The sequence below is a fragment of the Triticum urartu genome, unplaced genomic scaffold (genome assembly GCF_056163025.1).
Source record: "Triticum urartu cultivar PI428250 unplaced genomic scaffold, HENAU_Tu73 scaffold2, whole genome shotgun sequence".
In the NCBI taxonomy this organism is placed as follows: Eukaryota; Viridiplantae; Streptophyta; class Magnoliopsida; order Poales; family Poaceae; genus Triticum; species Triticum urartu.
In genome coordinates, this window is record NW_028260368.1 from 8,404,268 (window position 1) to 8,425,941 (window position 21,674).

General features: G+C 37.1%; 4 non-coding genes across 4 annotated transcripts; 2 read left to right on the forward strand and 2 right to left on the reverse strand.

Moving 5' to 3' along the window:
* Positions 1–805: 805 nt before the first annotated feature.
* Positions 806–877, reverse strand: TRNAR-UCU (transfer RNA arginine (anticodon UCU)). The gene has a single exon. It is a non-coding gene; the product is annotated as a tRNA-Arg (tRNA).
* Positions 878–9,497: 8,620 nt separating this feature from the next.
* On the forward strand, positions 9,498–9,584 carry TRNAS-GGA (transfer RNA serine (anticodon GGA)). Its single transcript has one exon. It is a non-coding gene; the product is annotated as a tRNA-Ser (tRNA).
* Positions 9,585–10,803: 1,219 nt separating this feature from the next.
* TRNAT-UGU (transfer RNA threonine (anticodon UGU)) lies at positions 10,804–10,876 on the reverse strand. Its single transcript has one exon. It is a non-coding gene; the product is annotated as a tRNA-Thr (tRNA).
* A 1,667-nt stretch (positions 10,877–12,543) lies between these two features.
* TRNAF-GAA (transfer RNA phenylalanine (anticodon GAA)) lies at positions 12,544–12,616 on the forward strand. The gene has a single exon. It is a non-coding gene; the product is annotated as a tRNA-Phe (tRNA).
* Positions 12,617–21,674: the final 9,058 nt, after the last annotated feature.

The window sequence follows — 21,674 nt, forward strand, 5'->3', positions numbered from 1 at the left end:
CGGACGTGAGGCTTATCCAGGGGATGTTTTTTATTTGCATTCACGCCTTTTAGAAAGAGCCGCTAAATTAAATTCTCTTTTAGGCGAAGGAAGTATGACCGCTTTACCAATAGTTGAGACTCAATCTGGAGACGTTTCCGCCTATATTCCTACTAATGTAATCTCCATTACAGATGGACAAATATTCTTATCTGCGGATCTATTCAATGCCGGAATTCGACCCGCTATTAATGTGGGTATTTCTGTTTCCAGAGTAGGATCCGCGGCTCAAATTAAAGCCATGAAACAAGTAGCTGGCAAATCAAAATTGGAACTAGCGCAATTCGCAGAGTTACAAGCCTTTGCACAATTCGCCTCTGCTCTCGATAAAACAAGTCAGAATCAATTGGCAAGGGGTCGACGATTAAGGGAATTGCTTAAACAATCCCAGGCAAATCCTCTCCCAGTGGAAGAGCAGATAGCTACTATTTATACCGGAACAAGAGGATATCTTGATTCGTTAGAAATTGAACAGGTAAATAAATTTCTGGATGAGTTACGTAAACATCTAAAAGATACTAAACCTCAATTCCAAGAAATTATATCTTCTAGCAAGACATTCACCGAGCAAGCGGAAATCCTTTTGAAGGAAGCTATTCAGGAACAGCTGGAACGGTTTTCTCTTCAGTAACAAATAAATTTTGCATGTCTACTCTTGTTAGTAGAATAGGAATCGTTGAGAAAGCTTTTTCATTTGAATCATGCAAAAAAGTTTTCTTTGTTTTTAGTTTAGTATAGTTATTTAAAGAATAGATAGAAATAAGATTGCGTCCAATAGGATTTGAACCTATACCAAAGGTTTAGAAGACCTCTGTCCTATCCATTAGACAATGGACGCTTTTCTTTCATATTTTATTCTTTCTTTTATTTTTTTGCTTCTTCCGAGAAAAAACTGTTAGACCAAAACTCTTTTAGGAAATCAAAAAATCCAGATACAAATGCATGATGTATATATTATATCATGCATATATCATAAAGAAGGAGTATGGAGGCGGTAGTGGGAATCGAACCCGCAACCCCAAGGTTATGAGCCTTATGAGCTACCAAACTGCTCTATACTCTTAAACTAAAGAGGGGTAACTAGTGGATAAAAGAGGGTTGGATACGCCCCTCTACCAATATCTATACAAATAGAATAGTCCATTTATACAGAATGGTAAAGAGGGCTCCTCTATGATTATCAATTCCAGAAATCCATACAAATACGAAAGGGTATTTTATCCTTACCAACTGGATCTTGTTGCACCCGGTAACAAACATTCATAAACCATTTCTCGAAGTACGTGTCCGGATAGCCCAAAATGTCGATAGTTAGCTCTAGGTCTTCCGGTCAAAAAACAACGTCGATGAAGGCGTGTAGGTGCACTATTACGCGGTAGGGATTGCAATTTTTCTCGCATTTTCGTTTTTTCACTCAAACTCAAGGGAGAAACTTTGCTTCTTATCTTTTTTTTTAAAGATTGACGAATCAAATGATATTTCTGTTCTAATTTCTGCCGCTTCTTCTCCCTCTGAATCAAACTTTTTTTTGCCATAATGTGTCGTTGCTATTATTACCAAGTATACGGTTCTAATCCTAGATGGAAAAATAAATAGAAAAAGAAATCTAAAAAGGCAGATCCTCCCTCTCTATCAAGAGTAATGAACTAGGTGCTGATACAGTACAAAAAAACAAACTAAATTAACCAAACTTGCCTGATGTTGAGGCAATCAAGAAAGCTGCATAAGTGAATATATAACCCACGGAAAAGTGAGCTAATCCAACCAATCTTGCTTGCACAATGGAAAGAGCCACGGGCTTATCTCTCCAGCGAATTAAATTAGCTAAAGGTGTGCGTTCATGAGCCCATGCTAAAGTCTCAATTAATTCCTGCCAATACCCCCGCCAGGAAATTAAGAACATAAATCCAGTAGCCCAAACAAGATGTCCAAATAAGAACATCCACGCCCATACCGATAAACTATTCATCCCAAAAGGATTATATCCATTGATAAGTTGTGAAGAGTTTAACCATAGGTAATCTCTTAACCATCCCATCAAATAAGTGGAGGATTCATTAAATTGTGAAACGTTGCCCTGCCATAATGTGATATGTTTCCAATGCCAATAAAAAGTAACCCACCCAATGGTATTTAACATCCAGAAAACTGCCAAATAAAATGCGTCCCAAGCAGAAATATCACAAGTACCGCCGCGCCCTGGGCCGTCACAAGGAAAACTATATCCAAAATCCTTTTTATCTGGCATTAATTTGGAACCGCGTGCATCTAAAGCGCCCTTTACTAAAATCAATGTAGTTGTATGCAAACCTAGAGCAATAGCATGATGAACCAAGAAATCCCCAGGTCCTATTGTTAAGAAAAGCGAATTACTATTCTCATTAACAGCATTCAACCATCCGGGCAACCATAGGCTTCGACCCGCATTGAAAGCGGGGCCATTCGTTGAAGATAAGAGTATATCGAACCCATATGTCGTCTTGCCATGAGCAGATTGTATCCATTGGGCAAATATAGGTTCGATCAAGATTTGCTTTTCTGGAGTACCAAAAGCAAGCATGACGTCGTTATGAACATAAAGGCCCAAGGTATGGAATCCTAGAAAGAGGCTAGCCCAACTTAAATGAGATATGATAGCTTCTTTATGGTCTAACATTCTTGCCAATACATTATCCTCATTCTGTTCCGGATTGTAATCCCTAATGAAAAAAATAGCTCCATGAGCAAAAGCCCCTGTCATGATGAACCCTGCAATATATTGGTGATGAGTATATAAAGCAGCTTGAGTAGTAAAGTCTTGTGCTATGAATGCATAAGGAGGTAAAGAGTACATATGTTGAGCTACTAAGGAAGTAATAACCCCTAAAGAAGCTAGAGCAAGACCTAACTGAAAATGAATCGAATTGTTGATTGTGTCATAAAGGCCCTTATGCCCACGCCCTAATCGACCCCCCGGAGGAGTATGCGCTTCTAAAAGATCTTTAATACTGTGCCCAATTCCGAAGTTAGTTCGATACATGTGACCGGCAATGAGAAAAATAAATGCAATAGCTAAATGATGGTGAGCCATATCGGTCAGCCACAAACTTTGTGTTTGTGGATGGAATCCCCCAAGAAGAGTTAGAATGGCAGTTCCCGCTCCTTGAGCGGTACCAAATAAATGATTACTCGAATCAGGGTTTTGGGCATAAAGATTCCATTGACCCGTCAAAAGGGGTCCCAACCCCTGGGGATAGGGTAATACATCTAAGAAATTATTCCATCGAACGTACTCCCCCCTGGATGCGGGAATAGCAACATGAACTAAATGTCCTGTCCAAGCCAAAGAACTTACCCCGAAAAGTCCTGACAAATGATGATTGAGACGAGATTCCGCGTTTTTGAACCACGAAAGGCTTGGTTTCCATTTGGGTTGTAGATGTAACCAACCCGCTATTAAGGACAGCGTAGAAAGAAATAATAGAAAAAGAGCTCCAGTATAAAGATCCTCATTGGTGCGTAATCCTATTGTATACCACCACTGATAAACTCCAGAATAAGCAATATTCACTGGACCAGCAGCACCTCCTCGAGTAAAGGCTTCCACAGCGGGTTGACCAAAATGAGGATCCCAAATCGCATGAGCAATAGGTCTTACGTGTAAAGGATCCTGTATCCATGATTCAAAATTTCCTTGCCAAGCTACATGAAACAGATTTCCGGACGTCCATAGAAAGATTATTGCTAATTGCCCAAAGTGAGAAGCAAAAATGTTCTGATAAAGACGTTCTTCAGTAATATCATCATGACTTTCGAAATCATGTGCGGTAGCAATACCAAACCAAATACGACGAGTAGTGGGGTCCTGAGCTAAGCCTTGGCTAAACCTGGGAAATCTTAATTCCATAATGCCTTTCAAATCCTCCTAGCCACTATCCTACTGCAATAATTCTCGCTAAGAAGAATGCCCATGTCGTGGCAATTCCACCCAGAAGGTAATGGGTTACTCCTACAGCGCGTCCTTGTATAATGCTCAAGGCTCTAGGCTGAGTAGCAGGAGCAACTTTTAATTTGTTATGAGCCCAAACGATAGATTCAATGAGTTCTTGCCAATAACCACGGCCGCTGAATAAAAACATTAAACTGAAGGCCCAGACAAAATGAGCACCTAAGAAAAAAAGACCATATGCAGATAATGAAGAACCATAAGACTGAATGACTTGCGATGCCTGTGCCCACAAGAAATCTCGAAGCCACCCATTAATCGTAATGGAACTCTGTGCAAAGTTTCCCCCTGTAATATGAGTTACCACCCCTTGATCACTTATAGTACCCCAAACATCCGACTGCATTTTCCAACTGAAATGGAAAATGACTACCGAAATTGCATTGTACATCCAGAATAAACCTAAGAAAACATGATCCCAGGCGGATACTTGACATGTTCCCCCTCGGCCAGGCCCATCGCAAGGAAAGCGAAAACCTAGATTTGCTTTATCGGGTATCAAACGGGAACTCCGAGCAAATAAAACACCTTTCAAAAGTATTAATACAGTCACATGTATGGTAAATGCATGAATGTGATGGACTAAAAAATCTGCGGTTCCTAATGGAATAGGTAACAAAGCCACTTTGCCACCTACTGCTACTAACTCGCCGCCTCCCCACGTTAAGCTAGTACTTGTTGTTGCACCAGGAGCTGTTACGCCAGGCGCAGTAGCATGGATATTTTGTACCCATTGAGCAAAGATAGGTTGTAATTGTATGGCAGTATCCGAAAACATATCTTGTGGACGGCCTAAAGCACTCATGGTATCATTATGAATGTACAAGCCAAAACTGTGAAAACCTAGAAATATACATACCCAGTTAAGGTGGGATATGATTGCATCGCGGTGTCTAAGGACGCGATCTAATAGATCGTTGTATCGAGTAGTTGGATCATAGTCTCTTACCATAAAAATTGCTGCATGTGCAGCAGCACCGACTATTAGAAATCCGCCAATCCACATGTGGTGTGTGAACAAGGAAAGTTGTGTACCATAGTCAGTAGCTAGGTATGGATAGGGAGGCATAGAATACATATGATGAGCTACAACAATGGTTGTAGAGCCTAGCATAGCTAGGTTAAGAGATAATTGAGCATGCCATGACGTTGTTAAGATTTCATAAAGACCCTTATGGCCTTGTCCTGTAAATGGGCCCTTGTGAGCCTCCAAAATATCTTTAAGTCCATGGCCAATACCCCAATTGGTCCTATACATATGACCTGCGATTAGGAAAAGAATAGCAATAGCTAAATGATGGTGCGCAATATCGGTCAGCCAGAGACCACCGGTTACTGGATCTAGTCCTCCGCGAAAAGTCAGAAATTCTGCGTATTTGGACCAATTTAAAGTGAAAAAAGGGGTTGCTCCTTCGGCAAAACTAGGATAAAGTTGAGCCAAAAGGTCCCGATTCAAGATAAATTCATGAGGAAGTGGTATCTCTTTAGGATCCACCCCAGCGTCAAGAAATTGGTTAATTGGTAAAGATACATGAATTTGGTGCCCCGCCCAAGAAAGAGACCCAAGTCCTAATAATCCCGCTAAGTGGTGATTCAACATGGATTCTACATCTTGGAACCAGGCCAATTTGGGAGCGGCTTTGTGATAATGGAACCAACCAGCAAAAAGCATTAACGCTGCAAAAATCAATGCACCAATTGCAGTACAATAGAGTTGTAATTCACTAGTTATTCCAGATGCTCGCCAAAGCTGAAAAAAACCAGAGGTTATTTGGATTCCTCGGAAACCCCCGCCTACATCACCATTCAATATTTCTTGCCCTACTATAGGCCAAACTACCTGAGCACTGGGTCCAATGTGAGTAGGATCACTTAGCCATGCTTCATAATTGGAAAAACGGGCGCCATGAAAGTACATGCCACTCAACCAAAGAAAGATAATGGAAAGTTGCCCGAAATGAGCACTAAAGACTTTTCGAGAAATCTCCTCCAAATCACCAGTATGACTATCGAAATCGTGAGCATCAGCATGTAGGTTCCAGATCCAAGTGGTAGTATCAGGGCCCTTAGCTAGTGTTCTTGAGAAATGGCCGGGTCTGGCCCATTCCTCAAAAGATGTTTTTACAGGATCCCTATCCACAACAATTTTTACTTCTGGTTCCGGCGAACGAATAATCATTAAGTCCTCCTCTTTCCGGACAAGACATACAAAGAGACCCGCCAACTGTCTTTTTAGTGAATCTTTGAAAGATATATATTTTGAAAGATAGATTTTGAAAGATAGATTTTGAAAGATAGATATTGTGATTAGTTCTTTTCTTTACTATCTACCATCCTTCTATATTTTTTTTTAGTTATTCACTGGAGCAATTATATATTGAAGTCAATCCGAGGCAAGTGTTCGGGTCTATTATGACATAAAGATTAGGTGCCTAACGGACATTGTTTATCTTGAAAAACAAATATTTCTCGACGTAAGAAAAAAATCTTTTTTATTTTTAATTTAAGAAACTAGTGTATTTTTTTTGAGGGCATAAGCTCCTATCTATATCTACTTTCCTTGAGCATAATATAGGGTTTTTTATTTGATTCTAAATTCCAAGATAACTCATTAGAATTATTAATAAGATGGTCCTAATATATTAGCAATATTTAGATTGCCCCCTCTTTTTATTCACTTTATTACTTCTATTCTAGACCCTATCCCTATGGTTTATTCTTATGAAATATCATATAAAATAGAAGGTATAAGAAATGGATATAATGAAATTCTTGATTCGATCTTACGACCTAATTTATTTGATTAATGGATCAACAACCAAACCACCCATTTTATGAAAAAGAAGGAGCATGGTCTTATTCAAATTCAAAGCGCTTCGTAATCTTCAACCAGTTCTGTGCTTCAATATAATTTCCCGGAGTAAGCGCTATAGCTTGTTTCCAATATTCAGCAGCTTGATCAAACCAAGCTTCCGCAATTTCCGAATCACCCTGTAGAATGGCCTGTTCTCCTCGGTCGGAATAGGAAGTTCCTTCCCTTAGAACCGTACTTGAGAGTTTCCTACCTCATACGGCTCAGAAATTGCTATCTGAATTTCCCCTATCTTAACTGAATTCGATTTATCAAAAATCGATCCAATTTGTTCTTGGGTTAAGCAGAAGAAATTAATTACCTAAGTTTCAAACCCTAATTTTTATCAATAATCAGTTTGATCTTTTTTCCCACCTTCAGAAGAATGAAGCATAGATAGATATAGAGCCTTCGTTCAAATTTTCTGAGAGGTAACTATCCCGGTTTCATATATGAAATCTCTATAGAATCCTTGAAAAAGACTTTTTTCCATAAGAAAGAAAAAAGAACTTACTATCTTTGGGATCTGATACTACACCGCTGCTTAATCCCTTAGTGGATCGGCTCTATTACATAAGCGGATTCCTAAATTTTGCCCCATATCATGGGATAAGTAAGCAGTTTTTTTTAGTTGTATCGACCCAGTCGCTCACTAATTGATCTTTACGGTGCTTTCTCTATCAATTTGAGAAACTTTATCCATAGAGTAGTAGTATAGGCCATACTTTCTTCGTTTTTTGATTCTCGTGAAGTGTCCTTCCTTCCTACAGCTGATAGGGAAAAATCGTTGTTTTTACGATCCCTATGTAGAAAGCCCTTTTTTTCTAGTATTTACTAGAAAATTTGATCCTCTCTTTTTTTTTTTTCTTTCTATAGTGGAGATAGTCGCACGTAATGACAGATCACGGCCATATTATTAAAAGCTTGCGGTAAGAAGGGGTTTCGTTCTAGTGCCCGGAAATAATATTCCAAAGCCTTTGTATGCTCTCCATTGCTTGTGTGTATAAGGCCTATGTTATAGAGTATATAACTTCGATCATAGGGATCGATTTCTAGTCGCGTAGCTTCATAATAATTTTGCAAAGCTTCCGCATAATTTCCTTCGGATTGAGCCAACATCCGTTACGGTCGTTCATTCTATTCAAAAAATCTCCGTTCCAAAACCGTACATGAGGTTTTCATCTCATACGGCTCCTCCCTTCTGTACATAATAGTACTAAGCGAAATAATCTATAGAATCAAAATAGAATTAGTCCCGTCTCATTATGAACCGAAAGGGGCTGGTATTTTTCCAAGAAATCTCTAGCCAACCTTCCCACAAGAGGTTTTTCTTAACACCAATGAATTCTATTAATGCTAGAGGAAAACGATAGCTCCAATAATTTCTTTGTTCTCAACGCCTCCTATTTAGAGGAATTAGCTACTTCAACGATCTTTGATGGTTATAGGGGTATCCAAAGTACAAACCTGATGGTTGTTTGTTATCCCAACCATTCTTCCCAGCCCTGATACCGATCAGGAAAGGGGTAATTTCTAACAAAGTTTTTCTCTTGTTGATTCCTATTTCTAGGTGTAGTGCTTTTCTCCCCTATGCTGCCTACGGATACTAATAGAGTAGGATTGGCCTGTAATCCATACCATACCATATCCTGTAGGTGTAACCTTTCGCTCAATACTCAAATCTACAATTGAAGTATCTGAAGCCGCATCAATCGAGGATACACGACGGAAGGAATTGTTAGTTCGCCTCACCTTCCCGAAGCGTGGGTTTGTTTGCTTTACAAATTTGGTTCTCTCTATGCCAACCCCCCTCTCTTTTTCGTAAGACTGAGGTATAGGTAGGGCTAAAAAAAAGCAAAAAAAAGAGTCAAATCGCACCATCTCTATAATAAGTAAATGCCTTTTTTTCTCCTGAGGTTGTCGGAATTATTCGCAATAAAATATTGGCTACAATTGAGGAGGTCTTATCAATGAAATTTCCATTTCCACGGGATCTAGGCATAATTCCCAACCCATTCTATATAGAATTGTTTTCATTCCTTCACAAAATAACATAAAAACAAACACATTCGATTCTTATAATTATAAATAGATTGATCCATATGCTCTACTCTAAATCCATATGCTTTAAATGGATAAGAGAGATATGGATTTTCCGCTCAGCTCAAATTGTATCCTTTTCCTTCTGCTTGGACACGAAGAGATATGAAATATTTGACTAAGACTGGATTTCATTCCACTTTCCTATTTCTGAACAACAACTTATGTTATCAACTATTTCGTGTTTTCAAAGTTATTAATTGTCTCATACCCTATTTTTGATTTCGATAGTATGGTGTAGCGTATCTTATGCAAACGGAATTCTAAGGTTTCTTTATTTTATTATGCAATAAGAAGAATTCTTCCATTTTCTTTTTCTTTAGTTGCGGGAAAACCCAAATTAAAACTTTTATTTTATAGCGAGCGCAATTTCTAGTAAAAAATCCTGTATCCTTCCACTTAGATCAAAAGGAATTTTTCCAATAGAACTATGGAACCCCCGAGTGGTTGCGGTTGTACCTGTACTGCAGGAATAAGAAAACTCGCTATTCACTCAGTTTATTTTCCATAATAAGTTATGTAGGAGAGATGGCCGAGCGGTTCAAGGCGTAGCATTGGAACTGCTATGTAGACTTTTGTTTACCGAGGGTTCGAATCCCTCTCTTTCCGTTTTTCTTAATTCATCAACGTTAAGGATCACAATGTATCAAATCAAATAACAATTTTTTCCAGCAATAATATAATATCTTATATTATCTTATTTTGATTTAATAGAAATTAGAAATTCTCTATAGCAAATTACTGTGGTATGTAAAATACACATAGAGGAAAAAAGAAAAAAGGATCCTAATCCTAGGGTTAATCAATTTTAGCTAGTTGATGGGAAAATACAAATTAATGGTAATGGTCTTAGGGCGATTTAGTTCGGGGAAAGGGGAAGGGGAAGAAAATTCTATGAACCTTTCCTTTTTTCGTTAAGTTCAAGTCTGACGAGAGTAATATTCTACAACTAACAACTCATTTATTTTGAGACCGACCCACTTCCTATCTAGGATTTTATTTACTAGTCCTTTATATTCCAACGTGTCAATCGCCAAATGCTTTGGCAATTTCCCCGGGTCCGATGAAGCAATATAATTTTGAACCAGACCTTTTGATCTTTGGTTATCTTTCGTAGTAATAATATCTCGGGGTTTGCAACGAAAACTTGGTATATTGACTATACGACCATTAACTAAAATATGTCTATGGTTGACTAATTGGCGGGCCCCAGGAATGGTTGAAGCCATACCCAATCGAAAAAGGATATTATCCAAACGCATTTCAAGTAATTGTAGTAAAACCTGGCCTGTTGACCTTTTTGCTTTTCCAGCGATATGTACATATCTAAGTAATTGTCGTTCTGTCAGACCATAATGAAAACGCAATTTCTGTTTTTCTTGAAGACGAATACGATATTGCTCCTTTTTCCCAGAATTGAATTTTTTTTTAAGATTACTTCCGGATTTAGGTGTTTTTCTAGTGAGTCCTGGTAAAGCTCCCAGACGGCGTATTTTTTTTAAACGAGGTCCTCGATAACGGGACATGAAGACTCCTTTTTTTATTTTATTGAAATTTCATTTTACACAATTAATTTCATTGTATTTACATTACAGAATACATCGAAATTAAAACTGAATTAAACTACAGGATAAACAGAGTAAAATCAACTAAAGTACCCCAAAAAATGGAATTTCATCAAAATCTTTTTTTTTTGTATATATATTATTTATTTTATTGTTTTGTATCTAGCAAAATTGTAAGGTAAAAAACATAAAAGATCCTGGATTCTCCATTTAATTCGGAAAAAAAGAGATTCTTGTTCGTAGAACATCGATAGAGAAAAAAAAGCCGACTATCGGATTTGAACCGATGACCCTCGCATTACAAATGCGATGCTCTAACCTCTGAGCTAAGTGGGCTTACATAACGGAAATAGTGTAACAAATAGAAATAGGTATAGTATAGGAAATCCGTAAAATCTCAGATATTAGTTATTAATCTTAGCTATTAACTAGTTCTAAATTTGAAGTTATACTTATAAAAATAAAAAAATACTAAAACTTCTTAAAGATAAAGTTAGCTTGATATGCTTAACTATAGGATATTAAAAAATAAAATTATAGAATTTATTGGTATTTTCATTCGATCATTATAGACTTTATTATTTGTTAATAATTTGAGGATTAATATTTCACTAAGGGGAACATAGAGTCAGAGTAAATAAAATTGCTAATTCTGATTAGAAAAAAAGAATAAATATCAAGCGTTATAGTATAATTTTGAATACTATAAAAAAGTAAGACGGGAGGTGGGGGAGATAAAAACTTTTGGATATATTGATTCGGATTGAATTGCAAATACATCAAGGATAGAATCAATTCAATTCTGAATTGCAATAAGCAAGCGAGGTCTCTCAAATAGAGTCGAACTGAACTGCTAGACTACGTTGAGTGATGAACTCAATGATTCAAAAAAAAAACTAAGAGATGGATGAAATTACACAAGGAATCCTGGTCTCAAAGAAGAGGGAAATGGGGATATGGCGAAATCGGTAGACGCTACGGACTTGATTGTATTGAGCCTTGGTATGGAAACCTGCTAAGTGGTAACTTCCAAATTCAGAGAAACCCTGGAATTAAAAAAGGGCAATCCTGAGCCAAATCCGTGTTTTGAGAAAACAAGGGGTTCTCGAACTAGAATACAAAGGAAAAGGATAGGTGCAGAGACTCAATGGAAGCTGTTCTAACGAATCGAGTTAATTACGTTGTGTTGTTAGTGGAATTCCTTCTAGTTCTAAATTAGAGAAAGAGGGGTTTTATACCTTATACATTTAATAAACACGTATAGATACTGACATAGCAAACGATTAATCACAGAACTCATATTATATTCTAATTATAATATAGGTTCTTTATCTTTTTTAAAAATGAAATTAGAAATGATAATGATTATGAAATAAAAAACTCATATCATAATTTTTTTTTTTCATTATTGTGAATCCACTCCAATCGAATATTGAATAATCAAATTCTTCAATTAAAATTCAAAGTTTTCGAGATCTTTAAAAAAGTGGATTAATCGGACGAGGACAAAGAGAGAGTCCCATTCTACATGTCAATACTGACAACAATGAAATTTCTAGTAAAAGGAAAATCCGTCGACTTTATAAGTTGTGAGGGTTCAAGTCCCTCTATCCCCAAATCCTCTTTTATTCCCTAACTATACTATATTATTATTATTTATCCTCTTTTTTTTTTTCTTTTTATCAATGCACTTTTTTTTCTTTTTATCAATGCAATGGGTTTAAGATTCATTAGCTTTCTCATTCTACTCTTTCACAAAGGAATGCGAAGAGAACTCAATGGATCTTATCCTATTCATTGAATAGATTTCTTTTTTATTAGAGTATCGGCAAGAAATCTTGGTTATTCACTCTATTTTTAAGTTTTATTTAAGTAAACCATGCACAATGCATAGGACTACCCCCCCCATTTTCAAATTTAAAATTTGAAATACTTTAATTAATTTTTAGTCCTTTTAATTGACATAGATACAAATACTCTACTAGGATGATGCACAAGAAAAGGTCAGGATAGCTCAGTTGGTAGAGCAGAGGACTGAAAATCCTCGTGTCACCAGTTCAAATCTGGTTCCTGGCAGAGAAAAAAAAAAAAAAGATCCACCGAATAGGTATTGATCCAAATACCTCGAGATGGATTGTGATACATATTCATTAATAATATTTATTCATCTAAGTGGATAAATCTATAATATAAATATAGAGGCACTTCTTTTTCTTTTTAAAGAAGTTTTAAAATATATCTTTTCTTTATGATAAAGAAGGGGGTGAGATTCCCCTTTATTTTTTTGCGTTTCTTAATTTTGTATTCCGCTATTCCGACGAATATTTTTTTAGTCTTGCTTATCTTTATCTTATCTTATTTTCCTAGTTGTGCTAAGTAATGTGCGCGGTACAAAGTTCCTGGTAGAGAACTTCTTTGAGTCATCCTATTTTTCTGTTCATATGAAGGAAATTAATATGCGATTTTCAAAATAGGGGAATCCAAATGAAACCCTTTTTTTGCTCAGTCTATCTGGAATGCTTTTGTATAATTAGGAATTAATTATAAATAGGTATTCCGTTTCATCTAGGAAAAGAACCTAAAAATATTCCTTGACTTGAATAAAATCTGGAGTTGTGTTGTATAAGTGAGCATGAATTTCTTATCATTCAATGAGCATCTTGTATTTCATAAAAATTGGGGGTTATATAATCCTTACGTAAGGGCCAGCCTATCCAACTTTCAGGCATTAGGATACGTTTAAGGCGCGGATGATTATCATAAGAGATTCCCACCATATCATAAGATTCGCGTTCTTGAAAATCGGCACTTCTCCAAATCCAGAAGACAGACGGAATTCTAGGATTATCCTTTTGGGCAAAGACTTTTATGCAGACTTCTTCTGGATTATCTATACCATATTGTATTCTCGTAAGATGATACACGCTAGCTAAAGATCCACCGGGTGCTACATCATAAGCACATTGGGAGCGTAAATAATTGTAACCATATACATATAAAATGACAGCAATGGAATCCCAATCCCCTGCTTTTATTTGTAAAGTCTCTATTCCTCGGTGATCAAAGCCCAAAGATCTATGAACCACCTCATGTTTGACTAGCCAATTAGATAACCAACCCTGCTGCATTGTCTTCATCTCTCCCTCTTTGTATAAATATTTCACATTTCGGATGCAAGTTTGAAAGATTGCCCTGCTTTTTATTTTTCTACACAAAAGAGCCCCTCTCCTAATTCACTAATTTGTAGGAAGGTACTGAACTTTTGGATTTGAAAAAAGTTTCAGAAGATATATCTAATGTAGATGGTGATTGATAGAGCAATTCTTGCTCATAAGTTCCTGTATGAGTACTGCGCCTAACATAAAGCTTGTGACTGGTAGTAAAACATCTATTTTTATTTTGAGATAGAGTTTGATCCTCAACTATTTCTCGCGATATCTTCTTACGAAGTTTTGTTAGGGCATCTATAACTGCCTCCGGTTTAGGTGGGCAGCCCGGCAAGTAGACATCCACAGGAATTAACTTATCAACTCCCCGAACAGTACTATAGGAATCCGTACTGAACATTCCCCCTGTAATAGTACAGGCTCCCATAGCAATGACGTATTTTGGTTCAGGCATTTGCTCGTATAATCTCACTAAAGAGGGAGCCATTTTCATTGTTACCGTACCGGCTGTTAAAATTAGGTCTGCTTGCCTAGGACTTGATCTTGGTACCAATCCATAACGATCAAAGTCGAATCGTGAGCCTATTAATGAAGCAAATTCAATGAAACAACAACTGGTACCGTATAGAAGGGGCCATAAACTGGAGAGTCTTGACCAATTCGAAAGATCATTTGGTGTAGTTGAAATAACAGAATTGGAACTTGTTTGGTCAAGTAAGGGAAACTCAATCAAATTCATAACTGTCTCAATAGAATCTTTTCCTTCTTTTTTTTTGTCTAAATATTCAGTTAAGACCATTCCAAGGCTCCTTTTCGCCATGCATAAACTAAACCAACAACTAAGATAAGCACGAAAATCAAAGCTTCGATAAAAACGGATACACCCAATACGTCGAAACTCATTGCCCAAGGGTATAGAAAGACGGTTTCCACATCAAAAACAACAAAAACGAGCGCAAACATATAATAGCGTATTCGGAATTGTACCCAAGCCCCTCCCATGGGTTCTATACCCGATTCATAACTAGAAAGCTTCTCTGGTCCTTCACTAACCGGGGCTAAAAGTCCTGAAATCGAAAATGCCAAAATAGGAATAAGGCTTGCTATTATTAGAAATGTCCAAAAAATATCATATTCGTGAAGCAGAAACATAATGTACTCCCATTAATGTGGAATAGGCGGAACTTAAATTAGTCAATTCAATTCAGCATTGTCAATTTATCCAGAACTTCTCTCTTTTCCTCGGTGAAACAAGAATCTTTTTTGTTCAAACAAAAGCGCTTAGTTTAAGTTTAGCCTTTGTTTCCTCTGTGCTGCATCTTCTTTAAAGATTCATCCAATGGAATCCCAACTCCCTTTCTTTTGGATTTCCATTCTATTTAGATATGGTGTATGTAGATCTAATTCTTATATAAAGAAAACTTTCTCGTTTCACTTTGTCTCGCTTTCTCTAGAATCTCTAGAAAAAAGAATAGCTCTATCCTTTATTTAATATTTAATAATAAAATAATAAGAGACTATTAAATAAAAATGAGAATACTACTAAATTAGAACCTAATTAAGATAGTAGGACTAATCTATGCAGTATAATTAATGAGAAGTAATACTATAAAATAAAAATAAAGAACTCTATTTCAGAACTATGAGACAGAATATTCTGTTTTCTTATTTACTCTTTACTTTATTTTTTCTATTTAAAGTTGATCAATTTACATAATGTATCTATAAACAAAGTAATAAATATACTTAAAACAAAGTAGGAATTCGCAAAATGGATAAAATCATTGCAGTTATTATAGGGAAGTCTAGAGATATCCTATTTGAAGGAGGACGGGATTCAAATCAGGGAAAGGATCCTTTCTTCTATTGATTTGATAGAAATTCGTTTTTCTTTTCCTGTCTGTATGATTTTGATTTTCGATGAATGAGCCTTTGGTAATGCTTTTATCTCTATTCTATGTCGCAGGCGCCTATCCAGTCTATAAACAAATACTAATGAGAAAATGAAAACTATACTAAACTAAAGAAAACATAGGATAGAGATCCTAAAATCTAAAAAAGGGCATATTAGGGCTATACGGATTCGAACCGTAGACCTTCTCGGTAAAACAGATCAAACGGATTATTATCGAAATGATTTGAACTGTTTCAAAGACCCAACATGCATTTTTTTGCATTGGGCTCTTTCATAAACTGATTTAAAGATCAGTTAGTCCACCATAGTTTTTCTTTACGGAAAGATAATGAGATGGCTCCCTGTGCTCTGATTGATTTTTTGTATTATGATCTATCTAGGAGCAATACCAAAGTGTTTCAAAGGAGGATTACCTTGACTTAGGTCTGCCTCCGGTCTAAATTAAATCAACCTAAGTGAAATGGAGTCTCTATCGTTCCACTGCAAGAGTTAACTATGAGACTTCATACACCTTAAAGTTCATAGAACGAAAAGAAGTTTTTTGGAGGCCCTTATCCTCATTACGCCTAGCATTTAGTGGGCTGGATATTTACCTTATCAACTAGCAAATCCATAAGGGTTCTATTTGATTAGGCACCTGAATTGGCACCTGAATCGGACTGAACCGACTGTTTGTCAGGCTACTGTTCTCCTATTCTCTCGAATCTATGAAGTAAGACATTGATTTTGCAATAAGATCGATTATGTTCATTGCATAATAAGCTCCTTTGAAAAGCATTGGCGCACGTGTAAACGAGTTGCTCTACCGAACTGAGCTATAGCCCTTATCAGAGATATCTTAACATATAGATAATTTCTTGTCAAGATGAATATTTTCTAATGCCAGAGGATACCCCTTTGATCTGTATCTGTTTAGTATTTAGTTTAGTATTTAGTATATAACAGACCAATAACAGAGCGGTATTGCTTAGAAAAGGGATTCAATATATAATCGATCGAAGTAATGGGTCTTCCTTTGTGGTGATAAATTGCCTACTTAACTCAGTGGTTAGAGTATTGCTTTCATACGGCGGGAGTCATTGGTTCAAATCCAATAGTAGGTAAGTAGGTAGAAAAATTACTAGATAGCATTGGACTTACTTCGCTTCGCTATCTAATAACTTTTTCTACCCCTCTTCCCTTTTTCTTTGTATCAACTATAAACCACTGGATTGTCTTCAATTGGATGGGGGAATCCAATTGACAGCCTCGATTCGTATCCTAGCTCGTCTGAGAGCGAGCTTCGCTTCAACCAAATCTTTCGTACCCTCAGCTTTACTCAAGTTAGCTTCGGCTATTTCAAGTGCCTTTTGAGCTTCTTCCGGATCAATATCACTACCCAGTTCCGCATCATTTCCTAAAATGATGATCTCATTATTAACTATTCTCGCAAAACCGCTCCACAGAATCGCTGTTAACCATTGGTCGTTGAGGAGGCGTATTCTCAAAGGACCCATATCTACTGCTGTGTTAATGGGGGCGTGGTTTGGTAATACGCCAATTTGGCCACTATTAGTGGATAAAATGATTTCTTTCACTTCACAATCCCAAATAATTCGCTTAGGAGTCAGTACATAAAGATTTAATTTCATTTCTTCGATTTGTTCTCCTCTTCTAAGGTTATAGCTTTCGTGCTAGCTTCATCGATGTTACCCACCAAATAAAAAGCCTGTTCAGGTAGGCCGTCTAATTCTCCGGAAAGGATTAGTTGAAATCCCCTAATAGTTTCCGCAAGAGCAACATACTTTCCTGGAGAACCAGTAAAAACTTCTGCCACAAAGAACGGTTGTGATAAGAAACGCTCAATTTTTCTTGCTCTTGCTACAGTTAAACGATCCTCTTCCGATAATTCATCCAAGCCAAGAATTGCGATAATGTCCTGAAGTTCTTTGTAACGTTGTAAAGTTTCCTTAACTCTTTGCGCAGTTTCATAATGTTCGTTGCCAACGATCCGAGGCTGTAACATAGTCGAGGTTGAATCTAAAGGATCTACTGCTGGATAAATACCCTTGGAAGCTAATCCTCTGGAAAGTACGGTAGTAGCATCCAAATGTGCAAATGTTGTGGCAGGGGCAGGGTCGGTCAAATCGTCTGCAGGTACATAAACTGCTTGAATCGAAGTTATAGATCCCTTTTTAGTAGAAGCAATTCTTTCTTGCAAAGAACCCATTTCTGTACTAAGAGTAGGTTGATAACCCACTGCGGAGGGCATTCTCCCTAATAAAGCGGATACCTCTGATCCTGCTTGAACAAAACGAAAGATATTATCGATAAATAAAAGCACGTCTTGCTTATTAACATCTCGGAAATATTCCGCCATAGTTAGGGCAGTTAAACCAACTCTCATACGAGCTCCCGGTGGTTCATTCATTTGGCCATAGACTAGAGCTACCTTTGATTCCTCAATATTTTTTTCATTAATTACTCCGGATTCCTTCATTTCCATATAAAGATCATTTCCTTCACGAGTCCGTTCCCCTACTCCACCGAATACGGATACGCCCCCATGAGCTTTAGCAATGTTATTGATTAATTCCATGATCAGTACTGTTTTACCTACTCCAGCCCCCCCAAATAGTCCTATTTTTCCTCCACGTCGATAAGGAGCTAAAAGATCGACGACCTTAATACCTGTTTCAAAGATGGATAATTTCGTATCTAACTCGATAAAGGCAGGCGCAGATCTATGAATAGGGAACGTTGCACTACTATCTACAGGACCCAAATTGTCAACAGGCTCCCCAAGAACGTTGAAAATTCGTCCGAGAGTAGCTCCACCGACCGGAACACTGAGAGGAGCTCCCGTGTCAATCACTTCCATTCCTCTCATCAACCCGTCCGTAGCACTCATAGCTACAGCTCTAACTCGATTATTTCCTAATAATTGTTGTACCTCACAAGTCACATTAATTTGCTTATCGGCAGTGTCTCTACTCTGGACTACCAAAGCGTTATAAATATAAGGTAACTTGCCTGGGGGAAAAGTGACATCCAGCACGGGTCCAATAATTTGATCGATACGACCTGTACTTTTTTCTTCAATTGTGGAAACCCCGGGAGGAGAAGTAGTAGGATTGGTTCTCATAATTATCACATAATTAAAAAAAAGGAATTTGTCGAAATTTTTCTTTTTTTATTGTTGAATAATGCCAAATCAAATCAAAAAAAATCCAAAAGTAAAAAGGAAATGAATTAGTTAATTCAATAAGAGAGAAAAGGGGACCAGGACTTGATTTCGTTGCCCAAGCGAATCCCATTCAATCGTTTACTCATGGAATGAGTCCATTGGAAAGTTCAATCAATCTTTTTTTTCATATACATTTTGCCTTTTGTGGAGGATCTGTGCCTACTCTACTTTCCTATCTAGGACTTCGATATACAAAATATATACTACTGTGAAGCATAGATTGCTGTCAACAAAGAATTTTATTAGTATTTAGTTAGGTATTTGCATTCAAAATAAGAAAAGAGAACTATTAAGAACTTGTAAAATAAGGATTAGGAATTAATTTGGGTTGCGCTATATCTATCAAAGAGTATACAATAATTATGGATTTGGTAAATCAAATCCATGGTTTAATAACGAACCGTGTTAACTTACCATAACAACAACTCAATTCCTATCGAATTCCTATATTGGAATTCCTATAGGATAGAACATACACAGGGTGTACGCATTATATATGAATGAAACATATTCATTAACCTAAGCATGCCCTCAATTTTCTTTAATGAGTTGATATTATATTAATTGAATATCCTTTTTGTTTTACGAGATTTTTGCTAAAGTTTCATTTACGCCTAATTAACATCGAGTAGACCCTGTTATTGTGAGAATTCTTAATTCAAGAGTTATAGGGAGGGACTTATGTCACCACAAACAGAAACTAAAGCAGGTGTTGGATTTCAAGCTGGTGTTAAAGATTATAAATTGACTTACTACACCCCAGAGTATGAAACTAAGGATACTGATATCTTGGCAGCATTCCGAGTAAGTCCTCAGCCTGGGGTTCCGCCCGAAGAAGCAGGGGCTGCAGTAGCTGCCGAATCTTCTACTGGTACATGGACAACTGTTTGGACTGATGGACTTACCAGTCTTGATCGTTACAAAGGACGATGCTATCACATCGAGCCTGTTGCTGGGGAAGACAACCAATGGATCTGTTATGTAGCTTATCCATTAGACCTATTTGAAGAGGGTTCCGTTACTAACATGTTTACTTCCATTGTAGGTAACGTATTTGGTTTCAAAGCCCTACGTGCTCTACGTTTGGAGGATCTACGAATTCCCCCTACTTATTCAAAAACTTTCCAAGGCCCGCCTCATGGTATCCAAGTTGAAAGAGATAAGTTGAACAAGTACGGTCGTCCTTTATTGGGATGTACTATTAAACCAAAATTGGGATTATCCGCAAAAAATTATGGTAGAGCGTGTTATGAGTGTCTACGTGGTGGACTTGATTTTACCAAAGATGATGAAAACGTAAACTCACAACCATTTATGCGCTGGAGAGACCGTTTTGTCTTTTGTGCCGAAGCTATTTATAAATCACAGGCCGAAACCGGTGAAATCAAGGGGCATTACTTGAATGCGACTGCGGGTACATGTGAAGAAATGATTAAGAGAGCTGTATTTGCAAGAGAATTAGGGGTTCCTATTGTAATGCATGACTACTTAACTGGGGGATTCACCGCAAATACTACTTTGGCTCATTATTGCCGCGACAATGGCCTACTTCTTCACATTCACCGTGCAATGCATGCAGTTATTGATAGACAGAAAAATCATGGTATGCATTTCCGTGTATTAGCTAAAGCATTGCGTATGTCTGGGGGAGATCATATCCACTCCGGTACAGTAGTAGGTAAGTTAGAAGGGGAACGCGAAATGACTTTAGGTTTTGTTGATTTATTGCGCGATGATTTTATTGAAAAAGATCGTGCTCGCGGTATCTTTTTCACTCAGGACTGGGTATCCATGCCAGGTGTTATACCGGTAGCTTCAGGTGGTATTCATGTTTGGCATATGCCAGCTCTGACCGAAATCTTTGGGGACGATTCTGTATTACAATTTGGTGGAGGAACTTTAGGACATTCCTTGGGGAAATGCACCTGGTGCAGCAGCTAATCGAGTGGCTTTAGAAGCCTGTGTACAAGCTCGTAACGAAGGGCGCGATCTTGCTCGCGAAGGTAATGAAATTATCCGAGCAGCTTGCAAATGGAGTCCTGAACTAGCCGCAGCTTGTGAAGTATGGAAGGCGATCAAATTCGAGTTCGAGCCGGTAGATACTATTGATTAACTAGATAAAACTAAAGATAAAGAAGGTATAAATAAAAAAGAAACGAAATAAAAAGAGAAAAAAATCAGTTATGAAATGCAGTAATTCTTCTTTATTCTTCTAATTGATTGCAATTAAACTCGGCTCAATCTTTTTTAGAAAAAAAAGATTGAGCCGAATAAAAATAGATCATGATATGATCATGAGACTTGACAAATTGAGATTCGTCTATTCTATATATCTAGAATATATATATTAAGGTATAATACAATAAAGAAATACAAATAAAATAATAAAATAATAAAATATAGTATTATCATATGATAATGATAATGGAATCAAATACGCAGTATTTACAGAAAAAAGTCTTCGTTTATTGGGAAAGAATCAATATACTTTTAATGTCGAATCGGGATTCACTAAGACAGAAATAAAGCATTGGGTCGAACTCTTCTTTGGTGTTAAGGTGGTAGCTGTGAATAGCCATCGACTACCTGGAAAAGGTAGAAGAATAGGACCTATTCTGGGCCATACAATGCATTACAGACGTATGATCATTACCCTTCAACCGGGTTATTCTATTCCACTTCTAGATAGAGAAAAAAACTAAAGGAGAATGAATGAAAAAAGACATAGTTTGGAAGTTAGACCTTTTTATAGGACTCTCTTTCAATTTCAAAAAAGAGGACGTTTGAAACTTTTAACAGGCGTAATCGTGAGTCAACAAGTGACTC